Genomic DNA, 23,475 nt, shown 5'->3' on the forward strand with positions numbered 1-23,475 from the left:
CCAAGATGGCAGACGGAGTTCCATTCATAAGTAGAAACATTCATAAGTCGAGTCATTCATAAGTAGAGGTACCACTGTACTTGAATTTTCAGAATAATTTTAGTTGTAAGGTATTGGAATAGAAGACAAAGGCTTTCTATGCTGGTTTGTTCCACTACAATGACACCATATTATTGGTGTAGTGGGGGTGTTCACCAGGAAACTCACATCTTCCCATTTTAAATTAGTTAGAGATGTGCAGCAGCAGATAAACTCATTGTTTCTAGCCCTATGTGATAGATCTACATACAGTTCTATTAAGGATTTGGAAGAGGTAGGGTTGCTTAGAAAGTCAAATATTTATTACCGTATTAAATATGTGCAGATTCTAACACCTAAAGAAGTGAGGCAGATGGTTGCTAGGGAGAGGGCCTTTTCAGTGGTGACACCACAGTTATGTGTAATTATCTCACCCATGAGGCTTTCACCTACATTTACATATTTTACCATTTGGAACAAATTGTTCTTCTCCAGATTTTAGAAGGATTTTATGTTGCTTGTGTTGTCTTTCTGTTTCGATATTAGTATATTGATTTTTTGGCTGTTTTGTGTTTTATTCTTTTATTTTGTGTGAGTGTGACCCTTTAAAGGGATGGTGTTAATTAATAAACATATAAACATAGTCTTTAATGTAGTCTTGATAGAAATGTACGCAAACGTCATGCAGACAATTCAGCTGACAATAGCAAATATTTACTTCTACTGTCTTGACAGTTGACCATACTACAGCATTCTTCCATATTCTCACCACCCCCTGCAAACTCATCTACCATCCAAAATGTCATACTCATAAAAATAGCAATAGTTTTGTCACCTAATTAAAAATAAAACCCATAGCTTCCCTGTGTGTTTTTGCAGGCCCCAGTTTCCAGAGGCATAGCTATGATAGGCAGTTACAGCAAAAACAGCAAAGAGTATTTTGGAACTTTAATGACCAACACTTATATTATGTTATAGGCCTTTGTGGGCCACAGTCTTCTGAAATAGCTTCAGTTGGTTCCCAAACTTTCATTTATATTAGTAAACACACTTCTTGAATCTGTTTCAGAGACTCAGGGACCCAATTAGCTAATGGCACCACACAGCTACTCACATTTCAGAAATCGCATATGGAAATCAATTCCTCAAAATGAGTAATGAGGAACAGCCACTTAGATCTGTGTTTCTGGTATCCCACTGAAAGGCTCCAGAGTTTTACAGCTATGAAACAAAAGTGAAATGGCTTGGGAGTGGGATGCTAATGCAAAATATAGAGATGTTTCCTGAAGGGTTGATTCTAATATACGAAATCGATCTCCCCCCTCCTGCCCCCCCCCCCACTGCCTGCAGGATTAAAATCACAAAGTGATGTGGAAATGTGAATTTAAGACTGGAAAAATGAGAAATGTAAAGAAACCAAAACCGATAGATTTGCCCATCCCTATTCACACTCCTCAACAACATGGCTGGGCTTTACCATCCCCATGTCCCTCCCATCCATTTGCCAGATCTTATAATTCCTCCTACTGCATTTGCAACCCATTTTCCTTTCATTGGTAACTTTATTCTCCCTCACTCCTGTACAAATGTAATTGGTGCTTAGTGCTTCAGAATCTTTATAGTTAATAAAATATGTCATACTTTACAACTATGCTGCCAGACAATAGTCTACAAACTGACATAGTACTATTAGGGCTTCCTTTTTTACTCTTCTTATTTCTGTTCATGTCCTTCATACAGATAGAAAAGTTTTTCTGTGTGATATAAGGACTGTTTCAAAAAGTTTAGATCATGACTTGTCAGAATCTTTTTTTAAAAAAAATATATGTGATTGTTGTTGTTTTTTAATGCAAATTTAAATCACTTAGTCTTGAGGAAGCGATTTTTTAAAAAAAGAAAAATAGTTTCCTTTATAGTCAGCTTCACACCACATCATTTCCCTCATAAACACAATGTTAGAGTATGCTATTAGTGAACCTTTTGATGTAATGGTGGGCAATTTCGAAAGGTGCAGATGCTGTTAAGCATTTTAAAGGATTGGAAAGGATGGGTAGAAGAGAGAGGGAGACTTTTTTCTCTATTGAACTGGCAGATCCCTGCCTTCTTTAAATTTATATAGCTTAATGAAAGCAAACACCATGTCTACGTCAGCCATAGGGCTATCAATCAGAACACTAGCCAGGAGAGCATAACATCTGAAGCTCCTTTATTCAAAATTCCTCTCATGTGCATTTTCCACAGTGTTCAATGCATGCTGATGCCTAGATGGATGAGGGAAAATAACATGATAAACTGATGATTTATTTCCTTTGAGAGCAACAGAATGTAGAATACTGTGACAAATAGAGGATCTAGTGGGACCGGGAAACATTATATTAAAAAGTAGGAGACCTGATTACTGTATTGTCAGTAATTTATCACTCTTTCCCTCAGTGACTTACCCCAGAAAGACTAATGTGTGAAAATCCCTGCAATTGCTCCTTGCAATATTGAAGTGGTTTACATCACATATGAGGCCATTCTGAAATTTTAGAAAAGATAGTAGAAACGTAGAAAGCTACTATGACAACATTTCCCCTTAAGGTGCCTTTCCAATCTCCAGATGTATAAAAGCCTAGTCATATGTGTACAAAGCAGTCAACTTTTTGGCAACGGAGCTTGGGGCCACCTTACTTTTTTTCACCATACTCCCACCATCTAAAGAACCAGGTCAAAGGTCCATGCAGTCCAGCACCCTGTTCTCAGTGGTCACCCTGATGCCTATGGGAAGCCCTCAATCAAGACCTCAATGTGCCAGTGCTTCTCTTCCTACTTGTGTTTCCCAACAGTTGGTATACAAAGGTATATTGCCTCAGACAATATAGGTACCATATAGTCATTGTACATTTAGCCATTGATAGCTTTATCTTCCATGAATTCATCAATCCTTTTTGAAAAGAAGTATCCCAGGAATAACTAAGTGTGCATGCACACAAAAGCTCATACCAGTGACAAACTTAGTTGGTCTCTAAGGTGCTACGCGTCTCTAAGGGACACGGGTGGCGCTGTGGGTTACAACACAGAGCCTAGGGCTTTCTGATCAGAAGGTCGGTGGTCTGAATCCTCACCACAGGGTGAGCTCCCGTTGCTCGGTCCCAGCTCCTGCCTACCTAGCAGTTTGAAAGCACAACAAAGTGCAAGTAGATAAATAGGTACAGCTACAGCAGGAAGGTAAACAGAGTTTCCGTGTGCTGCTCTGGTTCGCCAGAAGTGGCTTAGTCATGCTGGCCACATGACCTGGAAGCTGTACGCCAGCTCCCTCAGCCAATAACGCAAGATGAGTGCCGCAACCCCAGAGTCGGTCATGACTGGGCCTAATGGTCAGGAGTCCCTTTACCTTTACCTTTAAGGTGTTACTGGAACGATTTTTTATATTTTGTTTCGACTTCGTCAGCCCAACATGGCTACCTACCTGTAACTATTATTATTATCATCATCATCATCATCATCATCTACCAACCCTTCACGCTAAGGTCCCATGGTGGGTTACAGCAATTTTAAATACAAAATTAAAAATCATTGAAAAACTTACAATCACAAAAAATAACATTTAAGAAAAACAACAATATCACATATTGGTTTCTAGCATATGTCTACCATTACTGTCCCCTTTGTGGGGAAATAAATTCAAGGAGGGGAAATGCAGTTTGAGATGAATAGGAAGAAAAAGGCACATCTAACTTCAGATGACAGTCTGGCTTCAACATAGGGCACCAAGAGGGGTTTGTATAGCCCAGAATAGGGCTGTTTCTTTCTTTTCTACTCAGCAGCTTTGAAATTGGGGTAGATTCCTAATTGACTGAATAGCAGCAGCATTATTGTGCTGTGAATTAAAAAGCATAAAGTTATAGATCAGGAATAGGACACTGACCGCCTGAAGCCTAGATTCAGTTCACCATTTAGACTAGCCTACCATCCTCTTCACCAGTGATCCAAATGGAAATGCAAAAGCACCATCTTCAGCTTCTGCCACTTTAAATGGCAAATGAAGTGCAAGATGGGCAGAGCATGGCAACCATCAGAAATGGGAAACCAGGCTTTTTCTGATGCTTACAATGTTCCATCTATATTCCCTTGGTGGAAGTGGTAGTTCTAGAAGACCTTCACCTTGCTCAGTGGGGCACATTGAACATCTTGAAGCAGCAGTTCTCAGGGGCTTTCATTAACGTGAGGAAAACCAACTACTGTATGTTAGGAGCTGCTGCCTCAGGGCATTCAGCACACCTTGAAACTGTGTCTCTCAAGGCAGCGATGCCATCATCTCCCCTGCTCATCTAGGCAGCAAAGCGGAGTGCTTAGCTTGTATGTGGAGATGGCTACACCCCCTATTTCTAAAATATAAATGTTGTTGTTGTTGTTGTTGTTGTTGTTGTTGTTGTTGTTGTTAAATAAATGGGATTGGCCTAATCATCTCCATAAGCAGAAACCCTGCAAAAAGGACTTCTTATTCTGGAATGGGTCTTCCCCTCTCTCCTGCCCTTGTCCCCCCTGAAATTTAGAAAAGCTCCAAAGAAGTGTATGGAAGAAGGAGATGGGGAATCATTCCACCTGGCAAACTGCATGCTTTCACAGAAAGAACAATTGTGTGAGTGTGATGTTGAATTCGATCCAATAAAAATAATGGCTTCTGCTGGTTAAACACTAGGCAATATGTTGGTCAGTTTTAAACAAAAGTTACAACTCTAAAAAATTATGCAGAGTCTCTTCTTTGGTGCATATAACTCTGCTCAGTGAGTAATGCAGTGGTACATTGTGCTGCAACTCAGCTCAGTTGGTAGAACATAAGACTCTGAAATCTCAGGGACATGGATTTGAGCCCCATGTTGGGCAAAAGATTCCTCCTTTGCAGGGGTTGGACTAGACCACCTTCATGGTTCTTTCCACCTCTACAATTCTATGATTCTATGACATCAATGTTAGAGGTATACTCCTATTAAAATGTGTGGTATGATGTCCATTTAATTATAAAATATGGGACTGATCTGGAGTTCAATCCTAAGGAATGGAATTCTAGAGTAAATGGTAATTTGCAGCATCATTCCCCACACCACCGTAAACATGTTTTGGTTGGATTTGCATCCTGAATCCTGATGATTATTTGTGCTGAGCAACTGCACACCAATACTAGTAATATCAAATCTGGCCAGGGAGGGTGGGGTACAAATAATTTTCTGTTGTTGTTGTTGTTGTTGTTGTTATTGTTGTTGTTGTTGTTGTTGTTGTAGTAGTAGTAGTAGTAGTAGTATTAAATATAAGACACAAGAGGACTTCCCTCCTTCCTTCCCCATTGAAACCCCAGCCACCCCCAAATCTGCTCCAGAGGGTTGGGGAATCCAGGACAGATTTAGGAGGACACACAGCAAGGAGAGGGGGTGGGGAAAGTTCCCATGTGCATGAAGAAATCCTTGTATTGAAGGAATGTTTGCTTTTAGTGCTACAACCTAATACCTTCATATCCCCAATCATTTTGAAACTTTAGTTATGTGCATATGACCAGATCTTCAGATGTATGCACTCTCACTAAGCAGAAATTATTTCATCTGAAAATAATTATAGGTTTATTTATTTTTATTTAAATTCAGTCATACAATATTGCAATCTTGCAGCTAAATACACAGCATGTTAAGATAGCTCTGGCTATTTGTATTTGTTTAAAACACTGCACGTTTATTGCTATACTGAAAACCTTTTACATCGTATTAAAGAATGTGCACACAATTTTTCCCAATGGTGTGTATCTATCTATACAGTCAAATTTTATGTCATCTCAGAGTAAAAGACTTTTTCTGGTTACTGGCTTTTATAATGAGAAATTTTAAGGTTCAGTAGCAAGCATGCTTGATGAAGCAACTAGATTTCTTAACATTTGCTTTTTATGCTAGCAAATAGATTGAATGAATCCCTGCTCACAATTCATAGCAGCAGATAAGAAGGTCTGTGAGTCTCCCACAAATAACTCTAGAGGTCACAGCTTTAAAACTGTTATGTTTCATCCAGAGTAATATAATATTCTCCAGCCATTAATTTAGTGAACTAGCATATTTATGATTTTTATATTTCAATTTTTTATATTCTTTCCAGGAAACTTTTAAATATTATCTTTATATCCCTTCTACTTGGATTCATCTCAACAGATAAATAACTTTAGGTTCTCTTATTCATTCAGCTTTCCAGTTAGAATATTAGAAAAGCCTTTTAGGGTTTTTCTTTCATTTTCATCTTTAAAAGATCCTAAACACTCTAAATGTCTGTACAGTTTCTATCTATATTGTTTTCATAGTAAATAGTATGTATGAGATCAAATATTTTTCCTGTTCTTTTTTCCTTTGTGCTTAGGTTTGAGAAACAGCTGGGCAAAGAATTTATTGAACCTTTAGAGCTAATCTTGGCCCACATTCTTATATTGACGGTTTCTCTGAACTTCTTGTAACAACTTCAAACAAGATAGTTTTGGTTTTATTATTTGACATATTTTTCAAGAACCAACAGGGCCTGGCATCCAAGGTTAGTAAAATACCTTTAGCCAGCCGTACACCCACCATGTATGATTCACCAAGAATACAACTGTATCAGATGATGTCTATTATCTTCAGATCTTACTCTGCAGCTTATCTCTGTAAAACAGCACTTGGGTTATTAACTAGCTTTCTCAAGGGCAGATGTCACAAATCATTAGGAAACATGTTCATCGTCTCTTTTTTGTGAACACATTTGTTCTCTTTCGACATGAAAGACAATGGTTGGCTACAAAGTTGTATATATTGAAAGGCAGTCGCAACTAATTTTCTATGCTCAAGGGAGTTTGGAGCTTTTGTCCCTCAACATCTCCTTCATTATATAGCCTGGCAAAGAACTTTTTGTGATGTCGCATGGAGTGCAGAATCTGTTTAAAAATGGAAAAAGATTTTTTAAAAAATCTTCCTGGGCAAATCAAAACATCAAAGCATTGAGCTCGCCGTAGGTCTTTGATCTCTGGCCAGTGATGCCTTTCCTTTCAATTTTATTCCAACCTACTTTACAAATAAAAGGACAGTTAAACAATCAGTTTTATTGCTTGTTCTAAGTAGTACATATAGTTTGGTGTCTTTTACTGGAGTATGAAAATGATTCAATTGAAAGAAAAATTTCATGCTACTGAGATAAAGTTTTCCATTCCACTTAAAAAACAACAATGGGAGATTTTAGCAGAATATTGAATACAGATTAATTGAAACCTATGTATAATAATAATCAACCTTTATTGGCATCAAACAAACATGCAAACAAAACAATATCAGATTAATACTATCACTGTGGCAGACGCTGTGCTAAGAGAGAGAAGGGGAGACACCTTGATCATGAAACCTATGTAATAAACTTTCCTTCAAAGTGCAGATATGAATGGACCATTATTGGCTTAAACTGCAGTCCTACATTGCAGCTCAGATTCTACTGACCTCACTGAAATCAAGCAGCTTCACTCTGCACAGGACTGCAAGTGTAGAGAAGAAATTACATTCTTCTAAACTGAATCTATAATCAATTTGCTGAGTTATAGAAGCACAGCCTAGGACTTCCCAGTATCCACTATGAAACAGTTTGCATTCATGGATCCTTGTTTCTGTAAAAAAAATCACTGAGATCCAGCTGCCAGGGCCAGCACTAACATTACACAATCTGAGGGAGTGGCCTTGGGCAGCAGAATCCTGGTGGTATTCAGGAGCGGCAGATCCTGCTACTGCGGCTGCTGCTTCCAAGCCCTGCAGCCTTGACACCACTTTTGGAGGCAGCCACTTCACCAGTTCCCTCTGGGGTTCAAACAGCCACTGCTGCCACCTGCAAAATGGCAATGGTGCCAAGGCTTGCAGGCTGTGACCTGACTTGAGACCTTTGCCCCAGCTGCTGCCCTTCTCTGTCATTGAATGGAGAACAGCAGCAGCTAGAGCAGAAGCAGCCAAAAGACCAAGCCACGACTTCTTCAATGGTCTTCTAGCTTCAGGCTCACCTGATTGGTCCACCTACTCCTTCTGGCTCTTCTGATTGGTTCTCTTTCCCTGGGCTTCCATTCATTTTGTGTTTGATTGTGCCAGTAAGACAGAAGGTGAGGAGGCATTTCGCTCCCTTTGTCCCTACCACAATTTGGCAGCATTAAAAAAGAAGAAGCTCTCATTAGTTCTGGGAGCATGTTGAAGGAATGGGAGAACTCCAAAGCCTCCCCCAGTCCATCCTGGCACACATCCTTTTTGCTCTCTCTGCCACTGGAAGACCAACAGGGGTTGAACAATGACGGGTGAACTGTTTGCTGGGCCAGAAGGGAAAACAAAAACTTTAAAGGTCAGGCTCCCCTTTCTGAGAGCAGATCTGAGGAGGGAAATCACAAAATCCTGTACATGTTGGGACCGCCGTACCATGGACCATAAAAAAAGGAAATGAAAGGAAGTTTTGAACTACAAATGGATCTCTTTCACCAAGCTTGTTGATATCTGCAAAGTAAAGTATTTTATTGAGGCTGCAAATAGCCACAGGACTGAGATGTTAGCTAGTCATCAAATAATAGTAATTTATTTACTCATGTGAATGGGGTTGTGTTGCATAGAAAATTGATTTTTAAAACTGAAGATATTTTTCAAAACCTTTGTACTATGATCTTTGCATCTCTCTCTCTCTCTCTCTCTCTCTCTCTCTCTCTCTCTCTCTCTCTCTCTCTCTCTCTCTCTCTCTCTCTCTCTCTCTCTCTTCTCCCCCCCCTCTCTCTCTCTGGAGCAGAAATGCTCCTGGGTGGATATGTCCAAGACTTGGGATGTTCCCTAAACGAGCTCTTTGACTCCTAGCTAAAATGTGCATCACATGTTATATATTAAAAAATCAGCATAATTATCATATTATTAATGGCAAAAGTACTGCATCATAGATCTCAGCATTATTTAGATTAGCTCCTTCAAAAGTAATTTTTATTAAATAGATTAGATAAGAAAGAAAGGAAAGGAAACACAAGACTGAGCTTTTGTTTGCAAAAAGAACCAACTTGGTACAAGTCATAACCAACAACTTAAAACAAGTCATAGTTTGATAGGGATCAGGGAAAACATTTCTTTTGGCTTTACAAAAACCTTTTCATGTTTTTGAAACAAAGCCATCCTCCTGTGCATACCCTGGTCAAAGAATGTTCTTGTGTTGATAAATGATTACTCTGATCTTTCTTCATACCTTTGATTTAATTGTTGAATAGTGTTCTCCATATATTTATTCTGAAAAGACTTCATCTTACAATTCAAAACTGACTTCTGAGATGAGTATTTTCTGATATATATACATAAGGAGAATTTGTGATAGCGGCACTGTTCCTACTTCACTCTGATTCTTTGTATAGCAAAAAGAAAAGGGGGGAGCATGGTAGTGTGGTAACAGAGCTTTGGTGCTGAAGAAAAGTCATTTTATTCAACTCTCTCTTCTAATTGTAGCTCTTCCCCAATTCAGTGGCTTTTAAACTTTACTGTACTGATGACCATCATGCTGTTTGGTTATTTTGTTTGTAGGTCATTACATTTCCTTGTACCATGACCATTGCTGAGGAGGGCACTTGAAATGTTTCTGAATTAAAACTCAATTGCAAGCCATTTTTAGTTACTTTTGTTGATTAAAATGATATAGCCACACAAACAAATAATCTCTTGATACATATACAGCATAAATTTAATGACAAAATGCGAAGAACGTATAACTAACTTAAGAGAAAACACATTTATTACTTCTTAGGTGCCCATGGCTACTGAAAAAGAGGCAATGCATTTCTAAAAGTGATGGTGCAATGAAATTCCCATTGGGGCATTTTGTAAGAGTGAAGGATTATGCCAGGCTGATCAGTGCAGCTCTTCAAGGTGCCCATTGAAGCAACAGCACAAGTCAAAACCCTCTTTCAGCACATCTTAAATGGTAAGCCATCCTTGTTCACCAAAAAGTACTAGAATTACATCCCTCCCTCCCAAACGTTTTCTGACAGTGCACACTGAATTCCAGGGTGGACAAATGGTCCCAACAAAATGGGGAGGGAGGGGTTATTTTCAGCCTGGAACAACTCAACCCCCATCAGCATCTGTGGCGAGTTACACTGGTAAAGGGTCCCCGGACGTTTGACGGTCTATTGACCCAATACCTCCCTTGCCTATTTCTTCCCTTTGCTGCCACCAACCAGTATATCTGTGTACTGGTAAACAATTGATTTGAACTCAGTCAGTTGAACAGTGAACAAAACAATTAAGTTTATTTATTGTGCAGATCTTACAAGCATATCAATTCTTATTGGTTTCTCAGTTACGTTTACTTTAAGCTTAACCGTTAGTCTTAGTTCTCCCCCTGTTCTCCCTGACTGAAATTTTCTTCTTAACTCTTATAGATTCTGCCACACCGCTCACCTCTCTAGCTTCTCTATCCCTCTATTTCAAAATCCTCTCTACCTCTCTCATCAAATCCACCTCAACTCAACTCCTTTATCTCTCCCTCCTGTCTGCCTGCTTCTCCTTATATACCCCTGCTTCTGCCTGGAGAGCTCCCATTGGCCATTTACCTCCCTGGCAACTTAACTCTTTCTAGACCCCTAGAGGTGAAACGCCACAGCATCTAAGTGAAATTATGTGTGGGTTTTGTTTGTTTGTTTGTTTGTTTTTTGCCTCAATGTGCAGCACACTACACTTACTTTGAACCACACCTGCCACTTTGTGGCCCATTCATCCAGTTTGAAGAAATTTGTTTGGACTTCCTGCTAATCTATTTTTGTTTTTACTACCCTAATTTGCTGCCATTCACAATCTTTGATGCTTCCTAACTGAATATCATTTCTTGCCTTAACTCAGTTTCTTTCACTTTCTCATTTTTCCAGTCTTAAGTTCAGCTAACATTTTCAACTCATTTTGCATTTTTTTTTTAAAAAGTTTTAAAAAATTCACCAGCATTTCAGTACACATTTATCCTACGATTGTTACACATTTATTTCTCGTTATAACATGTTTGCAAAGCAATTTCCCCTGAAATAAAGTTTCTTGTATGTCATTTTCACTAATATATGCATTTTTAAATAGATACTTTAACACAGAATGGCATTTTTATACACATTACGTGGATAGAGAACCACATTGCAAAAATTAAAATAGGTTATAAAGTTTCAAAGGACGGTTGTGCTTCAGTCTTTGCATTGTTTCAGAAACTAAAAATGAGGAAGGTTCACTTAAATGTGAGTCAAATTTCTCCCCCCATTCCTATCACCACATAGGACCCACTTAAGCCTAAGTGTAAGGTGACCTTTAAGAATGAATCATCACAGTACAATAAAAATGAAATAATCTAAATATGGAAATCGATTGAAAATAATGTCGTGGCTTGGATAAAGAGTAGAATGCTGATTATAGAATATTATGCTGTGTGTTCAATCTTTCAGACGAGAATCAAGAATCAAGAATTCTTGGTCCCTCAAAGCTCACAGAAGAAGACAGCGTTTTAGAAAGGTTAATCAATCCCAATGGCACGCCCTCCCCTTCATTTACAGAAATGAGGTTGACTAACTGTGAAGGAAAAAGAGCAAGCCAGGGTATGGACACCCTGGAGTAATGTATGCCCTTCCATCACTGTGATGAAGTCTTGTTTCTAGACTGTCTGAGCAAGTTTGACAGATTTTCAGAAATGGATGCAAGCACTACCACTCACCATAACAAGTCCCCTGTAGCAATGTCCCATACATCTTTACTTATATGTAACTCCCATTTGTTATGGGGAATTTGAATGAGCCATGTCCTAGAAAGGTTCCTAAACATGTGATTACCCAGTGGTACCTCGGGTTACAAACACCTCGGGTTACAGACACTTCGGGTTACATACTCTGCTAACCCAGAAGTAGTACCTTGGGTTAAGAACTTTACCTCAGGATAAGAACAGAAATCATGCATCATCAGCGCGTTGGCAGTGGGAGGCCCCATTAGCTAAAGTGGTACCTCAGGTTAAGAATGGTTTCAGGTTAAGAAAGGACCTCCGGAATGAATTAAGTTCTTAACCAGAGGTGCACTGTATCTGCATGTTTTATATTTGTGGTCCACTCAGAGCATTACTTGCATAGTGTGGATCAAATCTATGTTGTTCCCCATCCGTAAGCACTGCTGCCATATATTTCCACTATGCAGTTAGACTGGAACATAGAGATTCAGAGGGGCTAGGACACATGGGTATATGACAGGCATCCCCAAACTTCGGCCCTCCAGATGTTTTGGACTACAATTCCCATCATCCCTGATCACTGGTCCTGTTAGCTAGGGATCATGGGAGTTGTAGGCCAAAACATCTGGAGGGCCGCAGTTTGGGGATGCCTGGTATATCACATAGCCACATATATGCAATGTGTTACCTGAACCTACAAACACCTTTCAAGATTCAAGCCTTTTGTCTGAATACTTCAGAAGTGTGGCCAACTGGTCTGTGGAAAGTAACAAAAAAACCCATATTTCTAAGTTTTTTATATGGTCCCATCTTCACTATACATTTAAAGTAGTGTCATAGCACTTTAAACAGTCATGGTTTTGTTGCTAAGGATGCTGAGAGTTGTTAAGGGACCCCATTACCCATAAACAGCACACATAAAAAAATCCAGAGTGGGAAATGCAGCTCTGTGTGAGGCAAGAGGTCTTCTAACAACTCTCAGCACCCTTAACAAACTACAGCTCCCAAGATCATTTGGGAAAACCATGACTTTTTAGAGTGATACTGCTTTATATGTATAGTGCAGATGGGGCCTATGACTGTGTTTATAATTGGCATTAAGGGGGGGGGGGAATGTGATAAATGCTTCCACTAAATGCCCATTTCCCCTCTCCTCTTTCTTCCCTCCTTATCTTAGTTTTGAAATTTTGATTCCAGGTTATAATTTGCAAATATGTCATCCAAATCAATGTGCACTAGAACCTTAATTCAATCAGTAATATTTATAGGCAATACAGACGCTTCACAGCATTGCTATGACTGCAGTTCTGGAGAACATTACAAAGATTTGTTTTCCTGTAATAAGCCTCCTTAAATATAACTGCATTATGATATCCTCTTATCTGATTAAAAGGTGACACATATGCAGAGCCAAAACATACTAAAATATTCCCCAATAGCGGCTGTCATTCAGTGAACAGTTTATCAGCTGCCATCCACCATATGGAAAGGCCTCCTGTATCCTCCAGTATGGGATTGGAATGGAACAAAAACAGCAGGCTTTTCTGTTGAGGAGATTAGAGGAATCTGCGAAAAACAGAATTGCAGCCAACTGTAATCTAATCTGCATGTACCGATGGGATGGAAACCATTTACAGTTCTACTCCATCACAGCCTGGCACAGATTTTAAGTGTGCACCCTTAGGTAGAGCCTTTCCTGTGCAGTTTGGGTTGCTGGTCGACAGGCGCTCAAGGGGAGAATCTTCACCCTGGTCACTCAAGTGAGACCTTGAATGACAAGGTTCAATGCTGGTCGACTCCCAAGGAACAGTCCAAACCCAGCTGAGCTAATTCCACCAGCATTGAGCATATGGAATGATGAACTGATCCTGGCCCTATTGCCATGCCAACACTTACCCTACCTGCTGCCGTTCTTCTGGGTCACATCAAGTACCTGCCAGGGCAATCTTTGCATACTAATAGCCCAAGACAAAAAACGGTTGCCATTCAATGTACATTAAATATATTGAAGAAGCAAGGTTTTATGTTTTTGTTTTCATTCAATGTGATTTCATGTAGATGAGAATAGTAAGTAAACTAAAATTGCCCAAGGTGGTCTTAGGCTTGGACATGCAAATAGAGAAGGTACTATCTGTATTAGACGCCACTGGAAAAAAATAATAAAATGGAGAGAGAGTCCAATATTCTTTAGCTTGTTGACAGTGGTGAACGTCTGCATGATGCTTTAGACATGCTGATTTTTTTATTTGGTAAATGGATCCTGCAGTAATTCATAGATGCACATATCACAGAAGCATTCAGACCATAACCAAATGAGAAGAAAATCTAATATTAAGAAATAGTGAAGTGGGGTGGTGGCAGGACCATTAAAGCTGAATTGAGGTTGACAACATTACAAATTGCACACCAAACAGAATGGAGAAAAAGTCTAGGAAATCCTCATACAGTATTTAGAGTGGAACAGACATAAACCCCCAGAAGAATGGCCGGATGTCTGAATGAATGCTGGCAGTTTCAAACCTCCTGATTCTCTATGTGGTGGTTTGTTACAGATGAACTCCTCATGGCATAGGGCCACTTGCCATGGAAAGCAATGTATGGCAGCATCTATAGGGCCTTGACCCAAAATTGTCCATTGAAAGTTAAGCATTCATTGATGTTTGAAGAAAGTCAGGTTCTTCTCTCAAAGGGCAGGGCTGTTATTACCATCATGAATGGTAATTTATATCACAATGTTAATGGGTCTGTGATGGCAGAAGCTTCCTATTGCTCAGGGTGCAAGTTAGAGAAAGTTAAAAAAATGATTTTTTTTTCCTGATCAAAGATCTATTATTGCTACAACTTTTAAAAATAAAAAAGAGGATATTTTTAATAGTAACATTATTCTCTGCTGGATGGTGCTTTTTGACTCCTTTGATAAAAGCACTAGATTATCTCTGAAAGTGGGTCTGAGCGTGTGTTATTATTGGTCGTAGTTCAGCTAGATTCTGTCTTCTGCAATTGCATTTAGATTTGCTATTGATGACCAAAAGGGTCACCAAATAAGGGTACACTAATCCAGTCATGTGACTCTTGAAGCTCTATTGGGGAAATGAAGGAAGAACAGGAGGCTACAGGATCCCAGGAAAAGAGGGCACTGAAACTGTGAAGAGGTGCCAAGGGAATAGGAAAGTATGAAAAATTGCAAGCTATTTCCCCTTTGTTGTCTGAAAGGACAGTAAGGTTGCAGTATACATCAGAGCATGTCTACATTTTTATTTTGGTTTTGTATTTAATGAACATATATTTGAGAGATCATGTAATGGGAAGTAAACAAAAACAATCTCATAATAATTTATCATGCAGCTGACCACACCCATAGCCAAACAAGCATTGCTTTAGGATTTTGAGAATCCTCTCTGCTGCTGAGACTTGTACAATATTTATAAGGCTCAAAACCCATTCAGATGTTCATCCATTCCTATGCAATGTGTTATGTTTGATACAACCTTCATCAATAAAGAACGTCCCGGTCAAGTTAATATACTGTAGTAAAAATTCCTGTTGATTAAAAATGTAGTTCCCTCTTTCCATTTTCTCTCAAAATGACAAAGAATATAAAATACTTCCCATATTCATGTTATTCCAGTGACACTGTATACAGAATTCAGAGACAGTGTATTTCATCAACAAGTGAAAAATGTTGCCTTAACATGACATTTGTGAAGATTTTCACATTCGGTATTATTACAACTGTCATTTCTAAGCTCTGATAATGAGTCCTGATTATATGGTGTACAAAACAAAATAAAACATATTTTCCTAGCCTCAAGTAGTCTATTATCCTGAATGAGAAATGCACATTCAGAGCAGGAGGGGGAAAATAATAATAATTTTTCACTAAATGTGCCCCTCGAGGAATTTGATCTTATCTTCCTTGCTAATAAAGAGTAGCTATGATATTAAAGCAGAAATTCATCTACATTTTCTCAAGGCTATTGCAATCACTGGTTGAAGAATTTTGCATTTGGAAATAGCCGTTAGACTTTGGGTGTTCGTTCCTGATTAAAATTTATTGTCTATAATTTTCTATTTATTTTTATTGATGCTTCATTTGGTAGAAACAAATCATTTAAGGTCATGCTGCAACTTTTCTTTGATAGCATTTTGAGTATGCTTTTATGCAGAAGTACTTGATCTGATCTTATAAAGTCTCTTCAGCTCTCTCACTCTCTCTGTTTGCATTTGTTTCAGACAAGCAGGATGTAACTATCAGCTCCTGTTCTTATTGTTATGAATGACTGGTCTGGTATCCCAACAGTTGAACAGGGCACAAAAAATATTATATAATTCCTTGAACACATAGATGTTTTCTACCCAGAAACAGAGTAGGAAACATGTGAACATATGGCAGGGAAAAAATAGATTTGTATTGGAGCAGATAGTGAGTTAATGCCCAAATTATGTCCTCTTGTTCTTGAATGAGCATGGCACACTGATATTTTCAGTGCATTCCCACTATCAGCTACAGATTTGGAAAAGCTCTACTGAAATAGCAGTTTTGTGATGGGCTAATTTTGGAACACACAAATGCAAAGACCCTCAGAATTTTGGCGTGTTAAGGGGCCATAGCTCAGTATTAGGGCATCTGCTTTTCATGCAGGCCATCCAAGGTACAGTCCTTTCAATGGGATGCTACTCACCTCCTACTTATTGGCCAACAGCCGCAGCTGCATCCCTGGGCTCAAATGTCACTCTGCAAGACATGGGGCAAATACATCAAAACACATACAATCCACTTCAACTGATTCAAAATACATCCAGATTACTGGCTCAGGTTGCTTTTAGAACTCATACAGTATAGCTGCTTTTCTAAAACAGCTGTGCTGGCTGCCAGTTCATTTCCATGCTCAACTGAAAGTGTTGATTCTACTGTTTAAAGTCCCAAATGACTTAGGCTCCCTGCAGACCCTCAAATGGGTCTGCAGGGACCCTAATACAAAAAGTCAGCATGGGTTCCTGAAAAATAAGTCATGTCAGACTAATCTGATCTCATTTTTTGACAGAATTACAAGCCTGGTAGATGAAGGGAACGCTGTGGATGTAGCCTATCTTGATTTCAGCAAGGCCTTTGACAAGGTGCCCCATGATATTCTTGTAAAGAAGCTGGTAAAATGTGGGCTAGACAATGCTACCATTCAGTGGATTTGTAACTGGCTTACTGACCGAACCCAAAGGGTGCTCATCAATGGCTCCTCCTCATCCTGGAGAGTAGTGACTAGTGGTGTGTCACAGGGTTCTGTCTTGGGCCCAGTCTTGTTCAACATCTTTATCAATGACTTGGATGATGGGCTTGAGGGCATCCTGAGCAAGTTTGCAGATGACACCAAATTGGGAGGGGTGGCTAACACCCCAGAGGACAGGATCACACTTCAGAATGACCTTAACAGATTAGACAACTGGGCCAAAGCAAACAAGATGAATTTTAACAAGGAGAAATGTAAAGTACTACACTTGGGCAAAAAAAATGAAAGGCACAAATACAGGATGGGAGACACCTGGCTTGAGAGCAGTACATGTGAAAAGGATCTAGGAGTCTTGGTAGACCACAAACTTGACATGAGTCAGCAGTGTGATGCAGCAGCTAAAAAAGCCAATGCAATTCTGGGCTGCATCAATAGGAGTATAGCATCTAGATCAAGGGAAGTAATAGTACCACTGTATTCTGCTCTGGTCAGACCTCACCTGGAGTACTGTGTCCAGTTCTGGGCACCACAGTTCAAGAAGGATACTGACAAGCTGGAACGTGTCCAGAGGAGGGCAACCAAAATGGTCAAAGGCCTGGAAACAATGCCTTATGAGGAACGGCTTAGGGAGCTGGGTATGTTTAGCCTGGAGAAGAGAAGGTTAAGGGGTGATATGATAACCATGTTCAAATATATAAAAGGATGTCATATAGAGGAGGGAGAAAGGTTGTTTTCTGCTGCTCCAGAGAAGCGGACACGGAGCAACGGATTCAAACTACAAGAAAGAAAATTCCACCTAAACATTAGGAAGAACTTCCTGACAGTAAGAGCTGTTCGGCAGTGGAATTTGCTGCCAAGGAGTGTGGTGGAGTCTCCTTCTTTGGAGGTCTTTAAGCAGAGGCTTGACAGCCATCTGTCAGGAATGCTTTGATGGTGTTTCCTGCTTGGCAGGGGGTTGGACTGGATGGCCCTTGTGGTCTCTTCCAACTCTATGATTCTATGATTCTATGAAATGTTAAGATCAGCAGAGGGAGCCCTCGTGGTAGAGCCAGTGCCCTCAGAATTTCACTGTGTTTTCTCTGTGACACCACTTAAATTGTGTGATTCCCTCCCCAAAGAGGTACACCTGTCACCTTCACTATACAACTTGTAGCAAATTCTGAAGACTTATATTTACCCTAACTTTTAACACTTGAGATATGTGTTTTCAGAACCCATGCTATTTTTATGATGCTGAGCTGGACAAGCATACTGGCAAAGCAGCTACAGCAATGGCTCACCTCTCCAAAAGGGTCCAGGAGAATGTGATGCTAATGTCCAATTCCAAGTCAAAGTTCTATCAGGCTTGTGTGTTGAGCACACTGCTTTTCGGAAGTGAGTTGTGGGCAACTTACACCTGCCAGAAGCAACTTCTCAGTGCCTTCGACATGCACTGCATCAAGAAGATTTTGGGCATCAGTTGACAGGACAGAGTCTCAAACAAAGATATGAGTTCCCAGGCCCACATTCCCAGCATGTTCACACTCCTGCTCAGCGACATCTGCACTGGCTTGTTCATGTCCACAGCATAGCTGCCAAGTTTTCCCTTTTCTCGCAAGGAAGCCTATTCAGCATAAGGGAAAATCCCTTAAAAAAAGGGATAACTTGGCAGCTATGGTCCACAGATTAGAAGATGGCAGGATCCCCAAGGACCCTGTTAGCAGACCAGCTCTGCATGACAAGGATGCCTGCAAGCATAACACGAAGGCTAGCAACATTAACCCCACTGTGTGGGAATCTCTTGCAGATGACCACAGTGCCTGGAGAACTAGCCCTTTGTTACATGTGAAAAGGGTAACAACAACAACAACAACAACAACAACAACAACAACTCGCTCCAGCAGCACATATACATTTTGGTTTTGTAGTCAGCCCCACATTCCATGGCCCCATATGTTTTTATATGAGAACATAATTTCATATATTCATTTGGCTTTAATTCCAGAGAAGTAACGCATTTGACTGGCAAACCACTTAATATAGAATATATCAGAAGATTGAAGAAGACAGGCATAGTATATATTAAATATGCACTGGCCAACATTCAGCATGCTACATTACTCAGTTTATTCACTCCAAGATTTAACTCACATGACTACCTCCACAGAATATTTCTAACCTTGGCACATTTCCCAGGACCTTATATTTTGGAAAGAGATTTAAGTTAAGTTGTTAATTCTGTGCTGAATAAATCCTCCTCTGCCTCAAGAGAAATGTATAAGATCGTTAAAATAATCCATCCTTTTCTACCAAAATTGAGGTTAATTGATCTATAGAGAGTCTTAAAGAATTTACCTTTTTACTCTCTTCTATAATCCACCAAGGGATAGTTCAGTTTTGGGAGGCATTCAGTATTCTATCCTTTCATGAACACCAAAGCTCCCGCTCCCCCCCCCCCCCATAACAAAGATGTCTACTTTAAGGAAAGTTGTTTAAAATTAAAATATTTATAATGAAAGACTCAAGCAAGTGCATGTTGATAGTTATATTAGAGAAAGTGATATGACTTCCATATATGGCAGTCATGTGTCCTACTTTACAGAGCACAGCCCTCTATTTGGAGTCCTAAAAAAATATCCAGGCAAAGTCCAGTTTAAAAGAACAAGAAGTTGGGAAAGCAGCAGCCTTGAAGTTGCCCATTAACAGACAAGTCACCTGCCATCATCTTCCTCACCATGTCTTGTATTTGTATTTAAAATAAATGCATTAGTTCTAAATTTTCATGGATGCATATATAAATGTGCACATGCCATTTTATCGGATCTGTATCTTCTGTTCTGATTATACATCTCTCCTTCTGCTTTTTGGTATTGTGTAAATGGCCACCCTACTTTCGGGTTGGGTTATGGTTCAGCAGAAGTCAAGGGTTTCAAGTTCCAGTCAGTTCAATAGGAGACAAAAGTATCTCATAGAAATTAAAGGAATGTAATATTTCTTAATGTCTGCTGGATTGTGCTCTTACAGTGCAGGAACAGGCCCTTGAGGTGTACATCCCAAAACTTAATTGAATATAAAAGCTTCCAGATCATTTCAGTTGATCAGCAGATCAAGATAAAGATCCATGAAGATAATATTCACCACATGTGTGATCAGTTCCAAGGTGAACCGGCCATTGCACAATGGAAAACAACCTTAGGACAACCCTTATTTCCCCAATGATGGCATAAACAAGCTTTCTGCCTGCAAAACGGCATCACATTAGGACATAAATATTCCAAAAACTTTCAGTTTCTTATTGGCACTGTGCTTCCGAGAGAGAGAGAGAGAGAGAGAGAGAGAGAGAGAGGGGAACTAACAACAAAAGATAATGAAACTTAGTGCATATAAATATGCACTAAAATCTTAACAGACAAGGTTAACGCTTTGGGGCATCCAATCTATCTTTCAAATATGCATTGTCAGACAAGCCTGAGACAGTACCAAAATATGTTTCCTTCACAGTAAATCTCCATCAGGATTGCCATTATTGATCAGTACAGTCAGTAACTGAATCTATCCATGGGATTCAACACTATCTGTCTTCATATTATATAGCCCCTTCCTCCTGCCAGAGCCCATTAAACTGTCACCCCTGGACTTTACATCATTTTTATTTGAGGGTCCTAGTGAAAGTTTGCAGCCCTTACTTGTCTTAAAAAAATATAGCATTGCTCTGAAGTATGGCATCCTGAAAATTCCATTTCACCTCCCTTGCTTTGTCTCTTGTTATCTTTCATGGGGAAAGAAGGGCAAATTTAATAGGTTTTAAACAGCATGATATCACAAAGACCAAGCAATAGAAATATTTAAATTAGACATTTGATATATAATTCCTCAAACCCCCGTCAAATGTCGTTGAGCTTTTGTTGCACACTTCTGCTTAGAGAAGTATGTGAGTCACGTTTGTTTTGTTAAGGTGCTCGCTTTGATGTGCAAATAAATGACAAAGTTCAGATAAGAAAATTCAATATGTTTGCTGTGTATCTTAGGTCTTTGATGGAAACAGATGAGGTTCAGTCACACTGGGGAGGGGAGGTGGAGTTGGTCCCAGAAAATGTCATCAGGAAAAATTTGAATTGTATTTAATAATTGCTGGAAAATATATTTTAGTGGGATATGAGTACAATCAAAGCCTGTACATGAAGGGGTGAAGAAGAAGAAATCTATCTCTTCCACAGAAATAGACATAATTCTGAAGTAGAAACGTTTGTACATCTAGTGCCTTAATATGAAAGAGTTTTGTTGATTTCAGCTGAACACACTTCCACACTGTTCAGGGAGGCTTTTAATGTTTAATAGATTATTGTGTTTTATTTCTCTGTTGGAAGCCGCCCAGAGCGGCTGGGGAAACCCAGCCAGATGGGCGGGGTATAAATAATAAATTATTATTATTATTATTATTATTATTATTATTATTATTATTATTATTATGTTTAAGATTAAAGAAAATCACATTGCAATCAATGACATTTACTTACAAGGAAATGGTTTCAATGCAAGGTCTTATTACAAAAAAATTAAAAAAAGCTGAGTATTGATGATCAACTGCTTGAGGAGGAAAACTAGCTGACCGACAGAAAAGAATCTGGATTAGGAATCATGGTCTGTGAGCATTAAACAAGGGTTGGTGAACCTTTGAGCCTCCAGATGTTGAAATTTAGCTCTCAGCAACCTCACCCAGCATAACCCAGCATATTTGGGGCTACAATTTCCATCTTCCCTGGCCATTGGCTATGCTGTCTGGGGCTGGTTGGAAGGAGGTCACAACTTGTGAAGGGCACAATATTGGCAATCACTATACTAAAAGCTGAAAATATACATATGCCTTTAAGAACATAAAAAGAACTCTGCCGGGTAAGACCAAAGAGAGGCCAACCAGATATAAAGATGCTTAGTACGTATGTATTTGTTTGTATATATCGGTACACATCAACTGTATGTCTCTCAGGGCACTCAGAGGTTCACCCCATTTCAGGATGCATCTGAGTACTTCCTACTCTTCTGTCTATGCCCCAAACAACTACCATTTCTGTTACACAAATATTATTGGTCCCATCAGAGCTGTGGAGAAAGCTTTGGAATTGCAATACCAGGACAAAATGCAAGATGAAGGGCAAAACAAAATAAGGGGACAAAAGCATCCAGTTCAGAATGTTCTGATCCACATTTATTGTCCAATATATTAGATACCTATTTTTTTAATTTAAATGTTATCCCATAAATCAGTGTGCTAAACAGCTTCCCCCAAACCAGCATGAGTCACAGGATCCAAGCCTGTGCTTCATTTGAGTAGCTAAAACCTGCCCGCCTCCTGCCCTAAAACTAGAAGTAGAATATGTTTCCTTTTCTCAATTCACAGATGTGCTGGAATGAAATAATTCAAAACAGCTTGAACTGCGCACATTGCCAGCCACCGAAAACCAACTGTGCATTTCCATTTCGGAGAACGATGCCTGCTCCTGGCTTGATCACGCTAAGCCTCCTTAGGCTACCTAGTGCAGCATCACTTTGAGCACAACAGTCGCATCAAACAGTGGAAGTAATTCTCAATCCGATTTATTCTCATGCCTCCCAAAATGAAAACAAATGTGAAATTAGAGAGAAGCAATAATCTTCAACCACATGTCGCTGTGTAATTCGCAAGGAGGCAACTGTCATCTCAGGAACACATCAGCTGTTGTTTGTAATATAGAAGCAAGGGAAAATATGTGAGGAAGGCAAAATGCCAGATACTATTATTACTTTGTGCCTATTTCCACTTAAATGCACTGGGTATTTTGACCCACTGCAACTGGGACAGATCTAGATATACCAGCTAAAATACTGCGCAGCATCAGAAAACAAGTATCATTTTAAAAGTTATATGGTCCCTATAAATGAAGAAGGAGTAAGTTATCTGATTCCACATAGTCTAGCATTTTAGAACTGACATTGCATACTTTGGGTTCAACTGAAGTCAAATACTGCCATCACAGTTGCACATAACAAAGAGCTGGAAAAATGGGCCCCTTATCAGCATATATTTCTCTCTAGCTAATAAAAGTGCATATGGTGCTACAATGCAATCACATTTTTAAACAATAATTATCCAATCTGTTTTCCATTTGTTCAACTTTGTAAGACATCAAGACAAACTTCCTTGAATATTCACAGTCCAATTATAGAAAAGCCTGGAGAAATGTCGAGCAACACTGAAGCACATGGAATGGCTGCCATAAAGAGAAGGGGCGAAGGATGAAGTAAAGATAATGGCCGTCATTGCAAACATTAACTTGCAATGTAAATTAGGGGTGAAGCCAGACTGACACTGAACTGTGGGAAGGGGTGGCAGCTCAAACACACATTCTCTGTTCTGAAAATAAGTGCCTCAGATGCCTTTCAGATACTGAAATTAGCATACACGGCCTGGGGGCTGGAAGACAAAATAGCAATGGTAGGTTTTGCTCTCACATGATAACACATGTTCGTCTGAAATGTCCTCTGACATAAGCCTTTG

Source organism: Zootoca vivipara, chromosome 4 (genome assembly GCF_963506605.1).
Source record: "Zootoca vivipara chromosome 4, rZooViv1.1, whole genome shotgun sequence".
NCBI lineage: Eukaryota > Metazoa > Chordata > Lepidosauria > Squamata > Lacertidae > Zootoca > Zootoca vivipara.